General features: G+C 36.6%; 1 pseudogene; it reads left to right on the forward strand.

The window, feature by feature from the left end:
- Positions 1 to 477: 477 nt before the first annotated feature.
- LOC149252820 (AAA-ATPase At4g25835 pseudogene) lies at positions 478 to 19,567 on the forward strand (annotated as a pseudogene).
- The last annotated feature ends 1,806 nt before the right edge of the window (positions 19,568 to 21,373 follow it).

Raw genomic sequence — 21,373 nt, forward strand, 5'->3', positions numbered from 1 at the left:
TCCAATTAATCCTACTCTTATTTCCACTTGTCATAAATTCATTACATATATTACACAAAATGGGACCAGGCGTGCAAAGTAGTGTCAGTTTACAGTGCAATCGATCCATCCACGTTCCAGGGGAAATAAAAAACACTCTTCATAATCACACACAGCATAACTGCAGTAGAATGTTGATAAAGCCAGCAATCTGACAGGTAGTTGGGAGTTCTCGGATAATTTTTTATTGTCCTCTTTACAGAAACGCGTATGATCTGATGGAGAGTGGGAGCTCTATCGTGACCTGCACATCCATACTTCCTCGGGTTTTCCAAAAGTTGTCCATGGAGTGGCATCTATCCTTCCTGCCTAGAGACTTTCATACTTCTACAAAATACCAATGTCAGTTTCAACAATTTGCAGGTCTGATATAACAAAGAATGCGACGCGACATGACGATCTCAGGACAAATCTGGTCAACAAAGAATGCGACGCGACATGACGATCTCAGGACAAATCTGGTCACTTGTAGGGCTTTTGACAGTAATCCATAATGCATTACCTACACAGGTACGCCGTTTGTTAGAGGGATGGTGGAATTCTCTCAAGGATTTCTACAGTCCAAACTCGTATCTGGAGATTCCAGAATTCAATGGCTACTCTTGCGGCGTAGAGGTGAACGAGCTCTACAGAAACGTGCAGCTCTATCTCAGCATCCTCGATGCGGTTGCCCATTCGAGGAGAGTTAGCGTTGCCCGGGCCAAAAACGCGACATGCCTGTACTTCACGCCCGTCACCAACAACACCATGGAAGACACCTTCAGCGGATCGACACTCTGGTGGACGCATCATGTGGAGACGCCTGGTAACGATTTACGCGAGGAAAGACGGAGCTTCACGCTCAAAATCAAGAAACGAGACCGCGCCCCTACAGCATCTGGAGAAACAGGCCCAGGAATTCGATTGTCGGAGCCGTGATAGGAAGCTTTATACCAATAACGGCCACGGGTCCCGTCACTGCGGCTGGACGGCAACCCTTATCCCGATTGCCGGTTTCTGCAAACCGCTTACGTGGCCCACTCAGGCCCACCTCTCCGTCTCCGTTTAAATAAACGGACGTTGGCATGGATTCGTCGCACGGGTTCAAAGAACGTAAAAAAAATTATTTTAATTTTCAAGAGGGTAAGGAAAGAAAAAATATTTTTATAAAAATGAAAACAAAAATGATTTTTATTGTTTGAAATTATAAAGAAAAATAAGATAAAAATACTTATTCTTTTAACATTATTTATCAATTAACATAATTCAAAATTAATAAAATAACATTATAAAATAGTAAAATGTATGTGCAAAAACATGCAATTATATTTATCCTATTATCATATGATAAATAAATAATTTAATACATTTTAATACAAAATATTTATAATAAATATTTACTATAAATAATTTAATACATTTTAATACAAAATATTTATAATAAATATTTACTATTTCACCGCATGCACCATATAAAAGCTCAAATGGCCATAAGTTAATGAAGAGCTATAAGAAAATGATCATCAAACTTTGGCCATAAATTATAATGAAATCTTAAAAATATCTAAAAATATTTTGATTTCATTATGATGATCATCATTTTCTTATAACTCTTCTTAACTTATGGCCATTTGAGCTTTTATATGGTGCATGCAATGCAATAGTTAATATTTATTATAAATATTTTGTATTAAAAGGTATTAAATTAATTATTTATCATATGGTAATAGGATAAATAAAATTGCATGTTTTTTCACATACATTTTATTATTTTGTAATTTTCTTTTACTAACTTTAAATTATGTTAGTTGATTGCAGTAAATGATGTTAAAAGAATAAGTATTTTTATCTTATTTTTCTTTATAATTTCAAAAAATAAAAATCATTTTTATTTTTACTTTTATAAAAAATATTCTAATGGTCCTTTACCATGTTATATGCTATACTATATTTTTTTGTTGAAGCAAGAGACTTTCTTTTTATTCCAATAAACCAAAAGTAATGTTACAATATAAACAAAAATCCAGACTTAATCATGGACTCCGGAAAAATCAAGGCCATTCTGTCATGAATATAACTCACTAAACTAACTAAAGGACAAGCTAACCTCACAAATGGTACCCTCGGTTAACCTTTAGCCCAAAGTCAAACTCCACAATCCTTCCAATATTAACTCGCAAAGTTTGATCATACAAATGGCCCCACAAAATTGCACGACCAAATTGGACCGTCGAATCCATCTACTCAAATGAACCACTCGGAGAAATATCGGAAATCCAAGGTGCTCGAGCTTTATGGCTCGATGGAGGGTGGCATTTTGTACCCAACCCTAGCCACATGTCGAGAGCCTAGTGGAATCACTCTCAAAACGCCCATACCACTTACCATTCAAAAGGCCAGCGATCGCCTGGAAACTGCTTGGAAACCACTTTAAAACCAGGTTATCCAACCTATAATAGGAATGCATGAGAATTTCCTTCGCTGGGAAGATCCAGCCGTCCATCCCACGATAGCTTACCTCGGGACTCACAACCAATGCAGCCGCTGACTGTACATTAAACCTTGTGTTGCAATATGAAGGAAAAATGAGACTCGTTAACTTACACCAAAGGATAATGAATCCACTCAGAGTTTTCCCTTCTTCCCAGTACCAATCGAAGAACTATGTTTGAACTTGCGTACTGAGCTTCATTTCGTGCCTTTCCTTCTTGCCCAATGTCTAAAAATGTCTCTGTCCTCTACCGCTTGTTCATTGCAGAGAGCTTTTAATCTGCTCCGCGGTGCCTCCTGCCATGTCATCTCAATTCTTCTTTCTGAATTAAGCACTCCTTGTTTGACTAGTAAATCTGCTAGTTTATTGGCTTTCCGGTGAACATGACTGAAGCTAACAGTTCGAAGACTCAGGAGATGTTCTTGAATTCTTTGGTACACTTGTACTAGTCTCCAGTGCTTTGAGACCCTTTCTGGTGCTTTTCCACAACTGATTCTCTTAACTACATTTATAGAGATCTCTGAGTCTGCTTCAATAATAACATTTGAGCTGTGATTTAGTTTAAGAAGCTCTAGACATTGTTCCAGAGCCATTAATTCAGCCATATTATGGTTGCTCTGCCTAATGGCAGTGGAATGTAAGGATTATATTTCCTTCTTCATCTCTTAACACCCCTTCATAACCTGCTGTTCCAGGGTTGCTTTTTGAAGCACCATCAATATTGCATTATAGATAACCTTTCGATGGAGGCTGCCAGACCTCCTTTTCCATTTCCAAATCTCTTTCCCTTCTATTAAGTCCATGGAAAATGATCTCCTGCATGCCCAGATGCCTGAGGGATCTCAATTCATTCGGAGTGGGAGGGTTCTTGGGATAACTGCGCATAGTGGTGGAAACTGTCTCCTTAATCCGTTTCAAGATCAGATCCAACAAGCGAAGAGGAGTAGTTTTTTCTTCCTTGAAAATTCTTTTATTCCTCTTTTTCCAAAAATTCCAGATAATGAAACTTGGCGTTAAGGTCTAGGCCAAATTAAGGATCTCAAACTCCGAAAAGTTATTTCTCCACTTGTTCAAGGTATTAATGATACTACTCTTATCTCTGTCTATCTATTGGAAAATGTTGTAAAAAGAATCGCACAGCCAGGTGGTGTAAGTGCAGCTATTGAGAATGTGCTCCATTGTCTCCTCTTGAGCTTCACATAATTGACATTTAGAAGGTCCAATAACCCCCCTCTTCCGCATATTGTCCCAAGTTAATATTTTCTTGTGAAGAACTAACCACATGAAGAACTTGATCTTCATCCAACCTTGGTGACTCCAAAGTTGTTGCCAAGATTTCACCAAAACACAGGGATCAAGGTTCAGGATAAATCTTTTTGCTTCCTTAATATTAAAGGTACCTTCTTTGTTGAAGCCCCATCTTAACTGATCCTGCTCGTCTGTTACCAAGATCTTCCTTTGTTTTAACATGCTCATGAGTTCCTTTGATTTTGTTTTTGTGGGGTTGTCCTCTCTGCATTCTATACTTCTCCAGTTTCTCCACTTTCCTGAGTCATGAGGAAGATTCCATAAATCTTTAACTTTTAATAATCCTTGGGACTCTATTTCCTACTTGAGGCTTATAAAGTCCTCTCTTATCAGCGTTTGTTCTTGTTGCCATTTGTCTTCCTAGAAGAGAGCTAGATCTCTTGCTCTGATTTCCCAGAAGCTATTGTTTTGTACTAGGCTTTTGCTTTCCTAGGCTTTATTCCAGATATGAGAGCATTTTATGTTTCCAGACATTCTTATAAGATCATTTGTTTGCCAGGAGCTTGCATATTTTTCTTTCCAAGTTTTAGCCCATTGAGATTCTAGTTCTTTAACCCACCTCCACTAGAGCTTAGCACCTAAAACGTTACTTAGAATCACTTAATCATCTAAGGCAAGACCTCTGTGACTTTTGGGTTTACAGATTTTATCCCAAGAAACAAGGGCCCATTTCTTCCTTGTTTCCTCCTTGCCCCAAAGGAAGTCTCTCTGGATATGCATAAATTGATGTAAGACCCCTTTGGGAGCTGGAAGGGCTGATAAGAAAAAAATAGGGATAGATTGTAGAACGGCCTTTGTCAAAATCAACCTACCAGCAAGGTTCAACGATCTAAAAGTCCATTTCTTGACTTTATCTTGCATCTTGTTGAGTACCAGTTCCCAAATGCTTTTGCACAATGGTTTAGCTATAAGGGGAATTCCAAAATACTTTGAAGGGAGGGAATCCCTTTGAAAGCCCAAAATTCTGGAGATATTCCTTTCAATTGCAATGTTAGTATTTAAAAAAAAATTGATTTGGAAAGATTAACTTCCATACCTATAGCCAAGGCAAAGTCAATGCTTTTGCAATATCTAATTGCATGATCATACCAGCCTGCCTTTTGCTGGTAAGCGAATGAACTACCTCGTGGGCTTGAATAATATTGTTTAGGATTTGTCTTCCTTCCACATAACCAGATTGTTCCCCTGAAATTAAAGAATGAAGAAGAGGTTTGAGCCTGTTAGCCAAAATCTTGGATATGATTTTATACACCACATTGCATAAAGCAATGGGTCTGAACTTATCAAGAGTCAGGGCTGCATCCTGTTTGGGGATTAGGGAGATGAAGGAGGTGTTGAGGGCTTTCAGAATGGTCCTGATTCTTCCAGAATCCTCTACAACATTCAAAATATCCTGTTTGACAACATTCCAGTAGGGCTTGAAAAAATCTACATTAAAACCATCTGGACTTGGAGCTTTGCCATTCTGCATGTCTTTGATAACCTCACTGATTTCTTCTTCGGTTACTGGTTTATTTAGGTTAAAACTATCCTCTCTAGACACCATTTTAGGGATATTTTTTGTAATTTCCTTGATGCATTGTTCTCTGTCTACATTACTTTCCTTTGTGATGCTTCTGAAATGTTGAACCAACACAACTTCGATATTCTTATGAGTAGTCTGAAGCTCCCCATCCTGAAGATGAACCATCCTGAAGATGAACCATCCTGAAGATGAACCATCATTGCTGGTTCGAAACGTCGATGGAAAAGAATCCTTATGCGATGGATCTGGAAGAGAATCTAAACAATTCTTATGAGTGGTCTGAAGCTCCCCATTCTCATTCAATATCAAAGAGATTCTATTGTGCGCTCTATTGGTAATGGTGGATCTTTGGAAAAATTTGGTATTTCGTTCAGCTTCTTTGAGCCATTGAACTCTAGACTTTTGTCTCCAAAAGATTTCCTCTTGTTTGCATAAATTCCCCCATTCTTGGTTGTATTTATCAGCTTGCTTACTTTTGACTTTATCAAAACCCTCTATGATCAATGCTTGGTTTAGTTCCTGTAGTTTAATTTCCACTGATTTTTTGTCTACGAAAATGTTGCCAAAATCCTTCTTGTTCCATTCTTTGAGTCTAAGCTTTATGTGCTTCAGTATTTTATGAAGGAGGAACATATTGGTGCCCTGGATCTGCAGATCTTTGGACCACCATTTTTCAATGTTGCTGATGAAATCTGGGTGGGAGAGCCAGATATTCTCAAATCTAAAGGGTTTATTCCAGGGAGAATCAATCCCCTTGATATCAAGTTGAATCAGCCAGTGATCAGAGCCTCCAAATGGGAGAAATCTAGCCGTTTTTTATTTATTAATGAACATCAACTCCTCTAAGATAAAAAATCTGTCTAACTTGGAGGCAACTTGGGCATCACCTCCTCTTTTGTTATTCCAAGTAAAAAGGTCGTTGTGCATTTCAGAGTCAACCAGTTTCATATCTTCTGTGAAGGATTGGAACGCTACTGAATCTTTGCTTAGCATTCTAGTACCTCCCTTTTTTTCCGAAAGAGATTTAATCATGTTAAAATCTCCTCCCATGACCCAAGGTATTCCTGCATATCTGCTTCTTAGATCTACCAGGGAGTCAAGAAATCTGAATTTCTCATCTATTCATTGGGGACCATAAACATTCGTGACCAGGAAGGTAAACAACACCCCCACTGGTTGAATGATATCTGATAAATAATTTCTCGATGCCTCCGCATCTATTATGTTGACTTTTGGGGGATTCCATAAGGTGAGGATGCCACCAGTTGTGTTCTCTGCTTTAACTTCTAGAAACTTAAATCTGTTAAGCCATTTGCTATGTATTTGTTTTAGTTTCTGAATGGAGCATTTTGTTTCTTGAATGAAGATTATGTCTCGTGTTGCTATTTTCATTCTGTTAGTTAGCATTCTTTGTTTCCTTTTACTACCTGGACCTCTGATATTCCAAGATATGAACTTCATAAGAAAATATTTATAAAGGAGTAACTAGTTAGATCTTTCATCTTACCCAAATCTAGCATTAGCTTTCCACACTCCATCAAGAGCTCATTTTGTTTTCTCCTATCCCTCTTCTTTCCTCGATTTCTAGTAGCTAATCCTGGACTTGATTTCATTGTTTTCACCCCTCTATGCTCCTGTTTGTGAATGTTTTTACCTTTATCCATCCCTTTTTCCTGAGTTTTCCATAAAAACAGCTACTATTTTTTGTTGCATTCTTCTTGAGGCAGTGAATCTATTCCTCCTTTGGTTCCCTGCTTCAAGAATCCTTCCAGATCCAGGTTTCCTTATCGAGAATTTCTTGTAGTTCATGATCTTCCAGATCTGTTTCACTTATCATCGGTACTTTTTGAGAATCAATATCTTGATATTGTTCTTTGTCCTCTTCTTTTTCTTTTTCATTATTTCCTTCCTCCTGATATTGGTTCTCTCTTGTGATTTCTTCATTCTCTTCCAACACTTGAAACTTGTTCTGACTGACCTTCTTCCCCTCGTTATGTTGTTGCTTTAGCCCCCTTTTTCGTCCTTTTCCTTTACTTACCACTTTCTGAAAGTTTTCCGTGTCCTTCTTTGAATTAAGTTTATCATTGTTGTCTGCTTTACTAAGAGGGCAGTCTCTGAACAGATGTCCATGTTCGTGGCGTCTATGGCATCTGAAAGGGATATGCTCATAGTCCATTGTCTGAACCCATTCCTCATCAAAAACTTCCAGGATGACTTCATCTGGAAGCATACCTGATAGATCCATTTCCACACATATCCTAGCAAAGGAGGTATATTTTCCTCTTCTTGTCGCTTCAGAAGCTTTGACAAAATGTCCTAGTTTATTTCCAATGGCAGCTAATGATTCAATTTGCCAATAATCAAGAGGTAGAGAATAGAGCCTTACCCACACTGGAACTGAAGAGAATGTCTCCCACTCTGGGACAAAGTTCATCCTCCAGGGCCTCATGTAGAGACCGACAACTGCAAAAAAGTAGGGTCCTCCTTCGAATATTCTGTCTTTATCTTTGATGTTTGAGAACACCACTGTAAAGAATCCCTTTGACCCAAGATGTAGGTTAATGCTTCCTTTGGGTTTCCAGTGATACTTGATCCACATTTGTAAAGCCTTTTCAGTGGGCCATAGTCCCATGAATTTACAGATAATGGCGTAGGTCCCCGTATGTTCCCTGTGTGCTTGCAAAGCAAGATCATTTAATATTACTCTAGGAGTGATTTTTGCTTTTGGTTTGCAAGGTCCTTTTTGTTTTTTGTCTCTTGAACCCTGACTTTTGTCTTCTTCCTCTTTGTCCTTTGTGCTACTGTTTTTCTTGGTTTTGCTCCCATCTGTTTCCTTTTCATTATCCCTGATCCTTTCATTTGTACAATCTTTATTGTTCCCCATCGGTGATTTACTTTTTCTAGCTACAGCTTCTTTGTAGGAGGGAGTCGAGCTCCCTCCTCTGTCACCCACCATGAGAGACGAACTCTGTTGTTTTCAGAAACCCTGGTCGCTTCGGCTCTCCCACGAAAAAAACACCGACTGTTGAAATTATCTAAATTATAACAAACCGACCACCCTCTTTCCCTTCATCTAGAGGTTGTATTCCATTTTGAGTACTTGTGTAATCATTTTGGATTCCTTGGAGATAATCGTTATATGCTATACTATCAATCTAAATTGAAATATTTTATAAACTAATGAAATATGTTTTATCTAACAATAATATTTAAATATTTCACATGTATTATATATTTATTTTATCAATAAATATTTTTAATGTAGTTCTTTTTCGTTAATCTCAAAATTAAAAAAAAAAAAGTTTATAATTTATGTTAAATGAAAAATATATTTGAAATATTGTTTAAATTTTAAAAAATTATGCAAATTTCAATATATTTACAATAAATTTTTAATTTACAACGTTTTTGTTTTATCTATTTGTTACATAACTAAATATTATTGTTTATTCTTTCCACATTATTGTTCTAAAAATCATGAAAGATAAAAAATATATACAAACTAAAAGTGTAAAAATACATAATTATGTTACTGATTTAAATATGTTCTTTAATTTGAATCAGATTATTGTTTTGAATAAGTTGAAAGTAATTTTGTTTCCAATAAGTTGAAAGCTCATTTGTAATTTTGTTTCCAATAAGTTGAAAACTCATTTGTTATTTTAAAATTCATACTTATTGTAATGTTTTGGTTCTATAAAATTTAGATTTTGATGTTTATTCAACTTATATAAATATTAATAATTTTATTTTTTACATATTTTTAAAAATTACATTTATTGTAATGTTTTTGGTTTTATAAAATTTAAATTTTAATATTTATTCAACTAAAATAAATACTAACAATTTTATTTTTTTATATTTTTAATGTAATCATTATTTATATTAAATATAATTTTTCACTTTATAATTATGTAAATATATTGATTTTTAAAATTTATTACTATACACTTTCATATAACCATCTATAATTTCATGTATTTATTCACTTTGAAAGTTTATCATTTTTTGAGTCTATATAGCCATTACATTATTTGTTTACCATTAAAAACTATTTTGAATTAATCTTTCTCTAATTTAACTTCAATCAAGAGTAATATCAACTAATTTAATTTAAAGAAATAATATACATATTTCAATAATTATATTTGTTTTTCTAAATCTAATTCTTTAACATGTATATTTCTATATAATAAAAATATGCTAACTGAACACAATTATATTAATTCCCTAGGTGCGGGTGTAAATTTTCCATCGTTGTCCTCATAGCGTTAATCACTTTCATTCATTATCATCACAAGTGACGACCTACAACCTCCAATCCTTCCAGATGGCACACATACACATTGATCTCGATGAGCTATAACTTAATCAGCCATATCTATGACTTGATTTCTAGATACTTTGACAACATGCCTCATTTACACTTCCTCTTCACTCCCCCGTCTTTGGAGGTCCTTCTAGTTATCCAACTGCCTCATGTTCCTTTTCCTCATTATGAGCACTTATCTCCCCCATATGCATCCTCTCCATGCTTATCAGGAGATTAGCAAATACACCCTCTACAAATCATCTTCCTCCCACTACCCTCAGTTGCTAGTCAACATGGTTCATGAGTGTACTTGCGTCAAGTGAGGAGGTGGAGGTCGTAGTTGTGGGTGACCTCCACAAGAAGACAAGAAATCGACTGTTAATTACTCAAACATTCCTCTGAGCATTCAATACAAGGTTACTTCTTCGGAAGCTGATGAGTGCATGCGTCTAAGAGATGGGAAATGGGTCGTCTAGAATCTTCTGGCCAAAAACATATGGAAACAAGAACAGGCTAGAAACATTGTTGAGTTGAAGGTTGCAGAAGCAAATTGTCAAATCAATCACTTCCGCTAGTCCCTATGTCAGCTTTCTTGTCTCTTTGGTATCCCCTTCTCTACAATTCCACTCACTACCTCCTCCTCCAACTCCCAAGATGGCATTGGCTCCCCCACTAACACGTTTGCTTCTCCCTTCCCCTTTTATTGGACATATTATGTTCTGAAGTAGGGTTTAGAAAATGTGGAAGGTGTGAAGGCGATGACTCAATAGGCTTCTAGTTCCTTTTGGTGTCTCACCATCGAAGACTGTTCAAAGGAAGTCGTAGCTCCAAAGTTGACCAACAACATACAAGATACCTTTGTGACTGGCATAGGTAAGCAATCTATTTCTCTAGTATTTCACAATGACACATAATCTCAGTTTTCAAGAATATCATCATAGGGTCTTTTTTGCTTTGGTATACAATTCTTGTTGTCATACTCTTTGGCTCAGTCTAAACTTGTTACTCTATCTTAAAACTATGTTTACCACTAAGTTTTTTTGGACCTCATGCTTCAATCTCGGACCTTCTGGTTTCCTTGTGAAAGGCAGTTGGTCCCTTAATGGTTATCTTTGACATTATCATAACTATGTAAATTGGGTATCTATTTTTTTCTAATATGAATTTTTTGTCTTACTTACAAAAAAAAAAATGCAACCATATTAATGTCATGCAAAATCGGTATTTACAATTTGTCAATATAAAGACCTAAATTAATCAATAAAGTGTATTATTCTAAATAAGAGCTAATAATTTCAAAGGGTTTTCCACATAATAGGTTTTTCCATTGTCTTTTACCAAAGTTGGTCTCTCTTGTTGATCTGTTGATTGTATCCTTTGTCACTGCATTTATTGTTCTATCTTCAATAATATTGATGGTTGGAAATATTAATTGTTATTGAAAGATTTCTAATAAAAGAATTGAATTAGGCTAAAGTAATTGAATCAACATAGAACAATCTGAAAATTAAAAAACTAGAGTTACAACAGGGAATCTTCTAAATTTGTATTTCATAATGATGACGTGGTTATCCCCTCTTCCATGAGTAATGGGGGTTGACATCGCATCCCCTCGAATTATGATTTTCAAAATAGGAAGGTCAACTTCCAAGTGGCATGACTTTTGCATATGATTATGATTGATGTGATTCTTGTGTCGTTGGTAAGGTATCTATGTGTAGAATCATGCTACAAGGTGTTGCACTCAAGCAAAAAAGTTTTAGCCCACCAAAAAAAACATCGTTTGATGCTTCTTCTGAAAGGTTTCTGACCTCAATTTGGACGATTGGGATCCACTGGAAAAAAATAGTCATATGAGATAATTTCTCCATTTTCTCCACTCTAAAAGGTTCAATATGGATGACGAATTGATCTGTATTACAAAATTGAAGGTTTATGGAAAAATGTGCAAGTAATTTTTTTTTTAGGCAATGGATCATTTGCAAAAGCACATAAATTAATGGTTTTTAAAATCAGTTTGCAACATAAAAACATAGACAAATATACCATACACAACAACACAAGACAACAAAATGATAAAGGAGTTCACCCCTCCTGGGTTACATCTCCTGTTCCAGCTTCCAATGTTGGGCCTCTTTCATTAAGTGCTCAGGTATATGATTTCATATATTTATAATTCCCAGAATGTAAAAATAATATCTTCAATGGCTCCAGAACACCCAAAAACGCCAAACTTGGCTCTTGTTGGGCTCAATTTGGCCAAAACATGAGAAAGTTATGCTCTAGAGAAGTTTCGATGCTAACTACTCTACAAACTGGCTCCTTTGTCTAACTGTTCTACGAATTCCACAATTCTCGAGACCATCGAGTGCCAAATTTTCCTGGCACTAGCAAGATTCCCGTCGGTTTGGGTGCAATTTGTCAGGCCGTTTAAATGCACAATGACCCCTATGGCGGAAAAACTGGGCCACATGGGGCTATGCGGCCTGAGGCTGGGGATAAACACTCGCCCCCATAGGCTTAACCCCTAATTTTTGGGCCACGATTCCAACAGTTCATAGAACCCAGGTCTGGCCCCCATGTTCTTGCACCCATCACCTGACACCTTTCCACTTGTGCCACTGTCTTGTGAATCTCCATATGCCATGGGGTTAGGCCATACCCAAGCCCCCTCACCTGTCAACTCTCCAGCACTTGTCCTCTAGTTCTATGCTGGTAATGTGACCTTGGGCTGGGGATAATCCTTAGCCCCTTGGTTTCTTTTCCATGGGTTCTATGGCATGCAGTGACTGAGGGCCAAGGATTAAGCCCCGACCCCATTCCCCAAACTGAAATTGTCAAAACTTTAAATAAAACTTTGTAATAATGTTTAATAATAACTACTAGCAGTGCATTGGTAAAGCGTTGCCCTATATACTTCGAGCTCATCAATTTGAACTCGGTAGACACTAGGTCAATCCTTAACAAATTTTCCACCGTTTTAGAGTGCCACATGGCACCCAATCATTGATCCATAAAAAAAACCAACATCCAATCAAAATTCGACAACCATGAACCAATCAAGTGTAGACACTTGGCATCCTCCCATTGACTCAAGGTACACAGTGAACCTTTTGAGTGATCGTACGAACTGCCCAGTCAGCAGTCTTGTACTTCAATCTGCAAAAAAGTTACCTGTTTAGGCAAACGATCAAAACGTGATATGTGGAGCATATTATATTGGTTTTGAGCAATTGAAGTTGTGTTGGATTCAAGATGGTGAGATATACATTTTGTCACTAGTTTTGGGCACTTTTAAACACTTTATTGATCAATTGGATCACTCCTCCCCACTAGAATATTTTGGACCTCCAAAAGATCATTTTTAGTTTTCAGTCAACAAATAGATGAGGTACAGTTCCCTCACCCCTCCAATCTCAATCCATTTGACCTTGCTTGGATTTTTTCTCTTGAGACCCACACAAAGGTACTCCATGTTCCCTCTTCTTTAAGTTCTTGTTTTTCTGTTAAGGATAGTATATTTCTGTAATTCTTCAAGATATTCAGGAGAGAAATATTATATTTAAGGAATCTAAAAATTCTCTCCTTAATCTTCAATCAAAGGAAGCTCATATAATCTCAAGCTCTCAACGTTAACAACTGCATAGACTTGCATATATGGAGGCAAACCCAACGGGAAGGCATTAATACCAAAATTTCCTAAGATCTTAAAAGGTCCATATCTGATTGGTTTTAGTTTTTTACCTTCCCCTTGAAGCCTCTCCTTGCTAATGTAAATCCAAAATTCATCTCCAACCTAAAAACTGTGGTCAACACGATGCTTATCATTTCTTGTCTTATACATGGCTTAACTCTTTTCCAACTGTTCTTGTACCATTTGATGCACTAATTGAACTTGTTCAATAAATTCCTTGGCCTTATCTATGTCATTATGTCCATCAATAGCAACATCTTTCCCAAAGATAAAATCTAAAGGAGATTTTGGTAAGTATCCCAAGCATGCCTCAAATGGAGATGTTTGAGTCGATGAATGGTTAGCCTGGTTGTAAGCATGTTGAATGTAGTGTAAGTGTTCATCCCAAAGCTTAGGATGCTTGCTGCAATAACCACGAAGGAGATGTACTACTACTCTATTGACCACTTTTGTCTGACCATTGGTTTGTGGATGGAATGTTGTGATATTCTTCAACTTGGTGTCCATGAGTCCCCATAAGCTTGACCAAAATTTCCTGACAAATCGAGAAACTTGATCAGAAATAATTGATGTGGGTAACCCAAAATGCATCCATATATTTTGAAAGAACATTTTTGCAATCTGTTTAGCTGTGACCTGCTTCTTACAATGCATCAAAATACACATTTTTCTTAAACGATCTACAACAACATAAGGATAATCATGATTTTTCCTAGACATAGGTAGTCCTCCCAAAAAGTCCATAGAAACACTCTCCCAAGGATGGGAAGGAACCAAAAGTGAAGTATACAATCCCAACTTTCTATTTCTAGGCTTACAAGTAGCACACAAAGAACATCCTCTTACATATCATGACAACTTTCATTCATATGAGGCCAATAACAATACCTTTGTAAGTGTGCCACCATCTTGCCTACACTAAAATGGCTCGTAATAAGAGAAGTATGCGCTTCCATTATGATGTTGACTCTTTCTCCCTGTGGAATACATAGCTTGCCAAGATGATACAAAAATTTATCATAAACATGGTAATCTAATTCTTCTACTTAGTTTCCTTTACACAAAGTTGCATATACATCCTTAAAATCTTCATCTAAAGCATATTGTTCAACATAGCTCTCATGCATGATAGAATGATGCTTCAGAATAACAAATGCATTAACAACTTATCTAGATAGCATACCAACAACTTTGTTATAGATACCTTTCTTATACCTTATCACCAAGTGGAAGTGATGGAAGAAACCCATCCATTTGAAATGCCTCACTTGTTGTAGCTTGGTTTGTGATTGCAAGTATTGCAATGGTTGATGATCAATGTGAATGATAGTTTCCTTTCCAATCAAATAATGTTTCCACTTTTTCACACTTTGCACTAAAGCATATAATTCTTTGTCATATGTTGGATAGTTAGTTACTACATCGTTAAAGATTTCAGAATGGTAACAAATAGGCTTACCATTTTCCATCAAGACCGCTCCCATAACATAGTCACTTGCATTAGTTTGTATCTCAAATGGCTGCTTTAAATCAGGAAGTGAAAGAACTGGTTTTTTTTTTAACTATGAACATATTTTTTTTTTCAAATGACCACATCCTTGAAAGATCAATGGTTCTTTGCAATGTTTATTATTTTTGTTAGTGAATATTAAAAATGACATAGATAAGGACAACGAAGTGTCGAATCATCCATCAACTTGACACTCTTGATCATGGTAGAAGCTCTTAATCATGGTAGAAGACATGAAAAGAGGGCTATTGAGTGTCTTCTCCTGATCAATTTTCCTAAGTCGTTGTTGCATTAATGACGCAATGTACAACATTGATGGACCCTTGCTCATTTTTTTTTTCTAGTAGAGGGAAAAATGTCCTTTGTGTTTTCAGGTCTGCCTTTAGAGATTCACGCTCTGTTGGTATTTCCAATTCTATTTGGCACTACGGGCCAATATCTTAGTTGTGAACACAATTTTTTCTATTCCTCTTTGACCTATAATTTAATTTGAAGTCATAACCAAGATATTTGGCCATGAACACAAGTCGAACATCTAGCCAATTTCCCAAAAAAACAATTATATTGTTTCAATGACCTAATCTCTAGTTTGAGTGATGCTCTAGTGAGTCTAGACCTTGTACTATAACTCCCATTGGCTCCTCAATTACATGGTATGCAAGTCAAAACCTTTGGTGACCACTAATGAACCCTAACCTAATTCTATGGTTATATGACTTAGTGTTACAAAATGAGGTCAAGGAATGGATTAACAGTGGGAATCTCACATCAAAATTAAAAATTGAAGAACCATCGGACATTCAAAACTTCCACAATTGATCCACTTTCGTAAGCCTGATGGGAATTTTTTCTTGGGTTTGAAAGGCTTATCAGGGGTGAAGAAAATCGTCGGTGGTCCGCACTTTCGTTATCCGATGAAATCTGACTAGCTAGAGATTTGATGGTCATGATTCAATGCTACGAATCGATGACTCTCTCAAATTTCCCAAAAAATTTCTCAATGACAGAAATTTCAATTCTTGTAGCTTAATATGTGGTGTAATGGCCAAATGGATAACCCTCATCATTGGAAGAACTCATGATCATTACCCTGCAATCGATTGATTTATCTACTTGTATTGCTAGGCATACATACATACATACATACATACATACATACATACATATATATATATATATATATATATATCACTTTGGATTACTACAATAATTTGGCTAAGTAACGAGAGAATGTTGTACATGAAGAACTACACTTAGACTAACGTAAGCTAGAGAAAATATGCCATAAAACAGGGACTAGATAGATTTATTAGTTTGAACTTCTAGGTAAATATGCAGACGGAGTCTTTCAGAATTCATGGACTTGGACAAGTAACTCTTTCGATGACCCTCGTATCTTATATCATTTTAACATTAAGAAAAATATCTTCTTAAGACAAAATGATTGTAACTAATAACTTTTCTAGAAAATTTATGATGAGGCTCATCAACAAGGAAATTATATGGACCTTAATTCCACTATCCAGCTTCTTAAAATCAACTTTTCTCACATTTATTTACATAATTTATTATATTTTGCTTAGTGAGAAGGGTAAAGATGAGATGTTATGTCATGTGGCCTAATGTGCAATAATTACAGAATTTGGAGCAATTTTGGCTAATTTAAGTGCAAGAACTCAAAGTAGACAAGCAAAAGGGATTGTAGGGGATTGGATCTCCCTCCTTAACTCCTCAATCACTCGAATATTCCTCCACTAGATCTCATCATCTTGGAGTTACAAGCAGCCAAGCCCACCGAGGTCATTAGCAGCCAAGCCAGTGATAGTTGAAGACAAGTTGATCTCAAGTTGGGATCCAAGCTTCCCTAATTTTAAGGAAGTTGTTGGTAGCTTCAGTTGTATAAATAAGAAGGCCTAGGGCCTCATTAGGATTCGACTTTTCTTATTGTAGGCAAGAGGCATTTTTGAGCTAAGACCTTGTCACTGATAACTCTTATGTATTTTTGACATTTTGATAAAAATAAAAAACATTCCCTTGATCCAGCATTGAGTTGAATTAGAGGGATGAAGCTCTTCGGTTAGGGCCCAACCCTAGCAGCAGAGGTTCCTCTTTCTGTACATGTATGCATAGATTACATTCATAGTTAGCTGCTGAATTGATTTTGGTTTTGCTTAATCTGCAATTATTTAGATGATTACTTAGTTTTCTTCCATTTGTGGATAAAAAGATTAGTGGTACAATAGTGAAAGTAAACACTTCAGAAAAGCTTGTGGTAGTGGCCTTTGCCTCATCTCCCTTATGCGATCATGGTTTGAGGGTTCCATTCACACAACCCAAAAAACAGATTTACTGTTTGATCAATGCATAACCTAGGGTTTCATGTTGAATACATCATTGTTTCTAAATTTCTAAGAAGTACCTGCAATTTTCATTTTGGTCTCTTGAGTTTGTTATGATTTAGAAGCACTTCCATTCGTAAAATTAACCATTAGCTATTAATAACTATGTTTTTCCTAAACTCAACTCATCTTTTCCATATATAAATGAAGTTGTGCATAAATGAAGAAAAGAATGCATGTTGTTACAAGAGCTTATGATTTGCAGGGAGACCTCATCTCACCAGCCTCATCCAAGTCTTCTCCACCCACACTGCCAAAGTCCACCAAACCCTAATCCGAATTCTTGTTTTGTAGCAAAGTGGACATTTTCCTTGAGAAAGTCCAACCATCTTGAAGCATTGGACTGAGCCTTAGGTAGTGTGTACGTCCTCTATGTCTTATTTCCCCCTCATACACCTTTCCCACACTTCATTGTACATTTTGTACCTCCCTATAAGCTTTCGACCTATTTCGTGTAGTAAATCAGGGCATCCTGTAGTAGAACTAGGACATCCTATAGTACTACAGGAAACCCTGTAGCACCTGTTTTAAGCCCAAATTGAGCAAAAATGGTCATCTGAGCTTACGTTAGGCCTCCACATGGCTTCCATACCCTTGACACCGTTTCATACCTGTTTCCCCATACCTGTCTCCCCTGCCAAAGAACAAATTGGTTAAATTAGCATTTGCATTCATAAAACTCAAAATAAAAAAAGGCCTTTTCTACAATTTCTAGTTAGCACATGCATGCAACAGTCACAGTAATTCTTAGATAAATTTCCATGCTCATTTAGTCCAGATAACTAGATGTTATATGCAAGGTTAGTTAAGCCACTTTTACAAAAAAATATGTGAAGATTCTTAACTAAATGATTTCATGTCACTTTTTAATGTCTTCTCATGCAGCTCTTTCATTTCCTCGAGTAAACATCATTTCCTTTCTACATTCAAAGTAATTTTTCCTTTGCTAATTGGTAGTGAGGCTCCTAGTTAATAGAAGTGTCTGCGAAGTCTATCGAGTCCCATGGTTCGAAATAGACATTCATAACCTCATCGATGACATCACTAATTTACATTAATAAAACTGCATTACCTGCGTCGGAATAGTTAAGTCGGAGTGGTGTTCCCTAATGGATCTGATCGCAAAATTAATGGTGATGGCGTAACATGCATGCCACCATGTTACCATGCAGTAATCACCATACGCTAAGTATAGTGCAAAAACCTGCCAAGGGTTGTCTACTGCAAATTCTTCGGGATTTTTGGGGAAATTCTATTTCCAACTCTATAGTAAAGTTAGTGCGTCCTGATATAGCCGTTCGATAGCCCGATATAACACGCTGTTTTTTTCCCTAATCATCACCGCTCGCGTGTTATATCTGGGTATCGAGCAGCCATATCAAGCCCATTAACTTTGCTATAAAGTTGGATATAGAAGTCCCCGGATTTTTTTGGAGGTCTTTCCCACTTTAAAGGTGGGCGCTTCAGTCGACGTTAACGGAACCAGCAACAGAGACCGAGAGGGCACCCGGCCACGTTCTCGACGGTGGCGCTCGACCCAGAGCTGAAGGAAAATATCAAGGCAGACCTCGATTTGTTCGGGCAGCGTAAAGGGTTTTATCACCGCGTCGGGCGGCCGTGGAAGCGTGGGTATCTTCTCCATGGCCCGCCTGGAAATGGCAAATCGAGCCTGATCGCCGCCATGGCGAATTACCTCCACTACGATGTGTACGACCTGGAATTGACATAAGTGACAGACAATTCTGAGCTCTGAGCGCTTCTGATTCACACGACGAACAAATCCATCATCGTCATAGAGGACATCGGTTGCTCAACCGATCGCTCCGAGTGAGCAACCGCCAGGCGGGTTCCGGCTGCAACCCGCCTGCAACCCGAACCGAGAAGAGAAGATAGGTCAAATTTTCTGATGATCAAGACGATACCCGCGTGACGCTCTCAGGTCTGCTCAATTTCATGGACGGTCTCTGGTCGTGTTGTGGGAAGGAGCGCATCATAGTCTTAACTATGAATCACAAGAACAACATTGATCTGGCGCTCATCGGGTTTGGCAGAATGGACATGCATATCCTGCTGTCCACCCCTGGACTCCCGGCTTTGAAATGCCTAGCTTTCAATTATTTGGGAATGGAAGATCACGACTTGTTCTCCATAGTTGAGCAAAGCATACAGGCCACGGGAGCCTTGACACCTGCAGAGATCAGCGAAATCCTGATAAAGAATAAGAACGACCCGCATAATGCAATGAAGGCCGTGATTTTTTCTCTTCATCTCCGTATTGCCAGAAAGGAAATCATCGACTATGAGCCTTGAGGGTGACAATAGCTGTCCTTCGGTGGAGAAAATAGAGAACGGGCATGCGGTTAAGTTTTTGAGAAGTGGTTCGGGCTTACAAGTTGATCAGCATTCTGAGAAGAGTATCGGGAATGGTCAATTTAACACATCAAAGTCAGAAAAACCCATTGCAACTTGGCAGAAAAAGGTACGGTATATGATCAAAATGAAGAGGCTGTTGCAAAGCATCGGATGGATCATCTGAGTTTTTCATAGAGAAAGAGGCGAACGCTCACCATAGATCTTTCATCTGAAATCTAATTTAAAGGTTTCTCTAACTTTCATTCTATGATTTTTTTTCCACATTAATATTTCTACACTAATTTGATAGTTTCACCTGAGATGTAACGAACGTCTGCATGGATGTTAATATGTGTGGAATGTCAATGTTGTCAAATTTATATCAGTCAATGTATATATAGATAATTGGGATCATGTATTTTATAAATGTATGAGAATAAAATTTCAAAATTTTTGATGTTTTATAATTTAAATGAAAGACATTGATGAGGATTTTTGTTTATTCATACAGAAAATTAAAAAATTAAAGAGTAAGATAAATTAATTATTTATTAAGAAAAGTTTTTCTGTAGTATAGAAAGTACATAAAAAAAAATTTGGCCAATGTGTTTTGAACTAATAAGTGTGGTTCATCATGTGGTGATGAAACACACTTGTTGGTTTGAAACGCCGGACAAGAATTTCTCTTGTGTGATTTCTACATAAAGATTTTTCTTAATTTATTATGGATCACAAAAGTTTGAATTTAGTAATTATTTATTGTTTTTAAAATTAATTATAATCATTATTATAAAATGTAAGATTTTTGCATTACATATAAAAATTTGAAGAAAAAGTATGTTAATTTTTTAAATGTGAATTATTTTATATTTTTATAGAATTTATAATTTTGTAATTTAAATGTTATATTAGTGTTTTAATATTTAATTTATAACTAATAGGATGTAAATATAATTTTTATTGTGAAAAAAGATCATGTGCTTTATAACCATTTTATGTTTAGGTACTATGTTACATCTTGTGTTCTTATTATTTGGAGATTTTGTGGTTTCTTACATTATTGCATCTTCTTTGAAGCATGACAATGCCCCACTTGTTCCTATAGGACACATTAAGTGCCATGGATGTGGTATGATGAAAAAATTTGTTCTCATGCAACTTTTGAATGGAAAGGGTGGTCTAGGGAAGGACCTAATCCATGGATTGGATACCACCATAGATGCATTTGATGAGAGGAAGATAGCCATAAAACTACATAGTGGTTTCTTGTCCAGAGTGAAGGAGAACCTGAACGATGAGGGAAAATCTCTCAATGTGGGTAGCTACATCCAATAAATGAAGGACCACACAATTTTTGAAAATATCATGGTGATTTGGCTCTCTTAAAAATCCCTTATGTGATATGTCAATACAATATGGAAAATGAAAGGATAGACTGATCTCAAACTAGGCTCCAAGGGTTTCTTCACCTCAGTCTTCACCTATATGGAAGAGAAAGAACATATTTTTGAAAAAGGACCCTATTTTTTCAATTCGACTCCTCTACATTTGAGATACTGGAAAATATGATTTAGTCCTAAGAAAGAAACATTCATTGAAGTCTTTGTTTGTATCAAAATGTACTCCCTTAGGAATTCTAGGAATGAGAAACTCTTAAAGGCATCGAAAACACTTGAAGTTCCTTTGTTAAAGTTTCATAACTAACTACAATGGATGATTACACCTCATATGCTCATATTTGTGTGCATATGAATGTGACTGGAG

This window comes from Pinus tabuliformis, chromosome 7 (genome assembly GCF_031772625.1).
Source record: "Pinus tabuliformis cultivar Carrire ecotype Pingquan chromosome 7, CPIR1, whole genome shotgun sequence".
NCBI classification, from domain to species: domain Eukaryota; kingdom Viridiplantae; phylum Streptophyta; class Pinopsida; order Pinales; family Pinaceae; genus Pinus; species Pinus tabuliformis.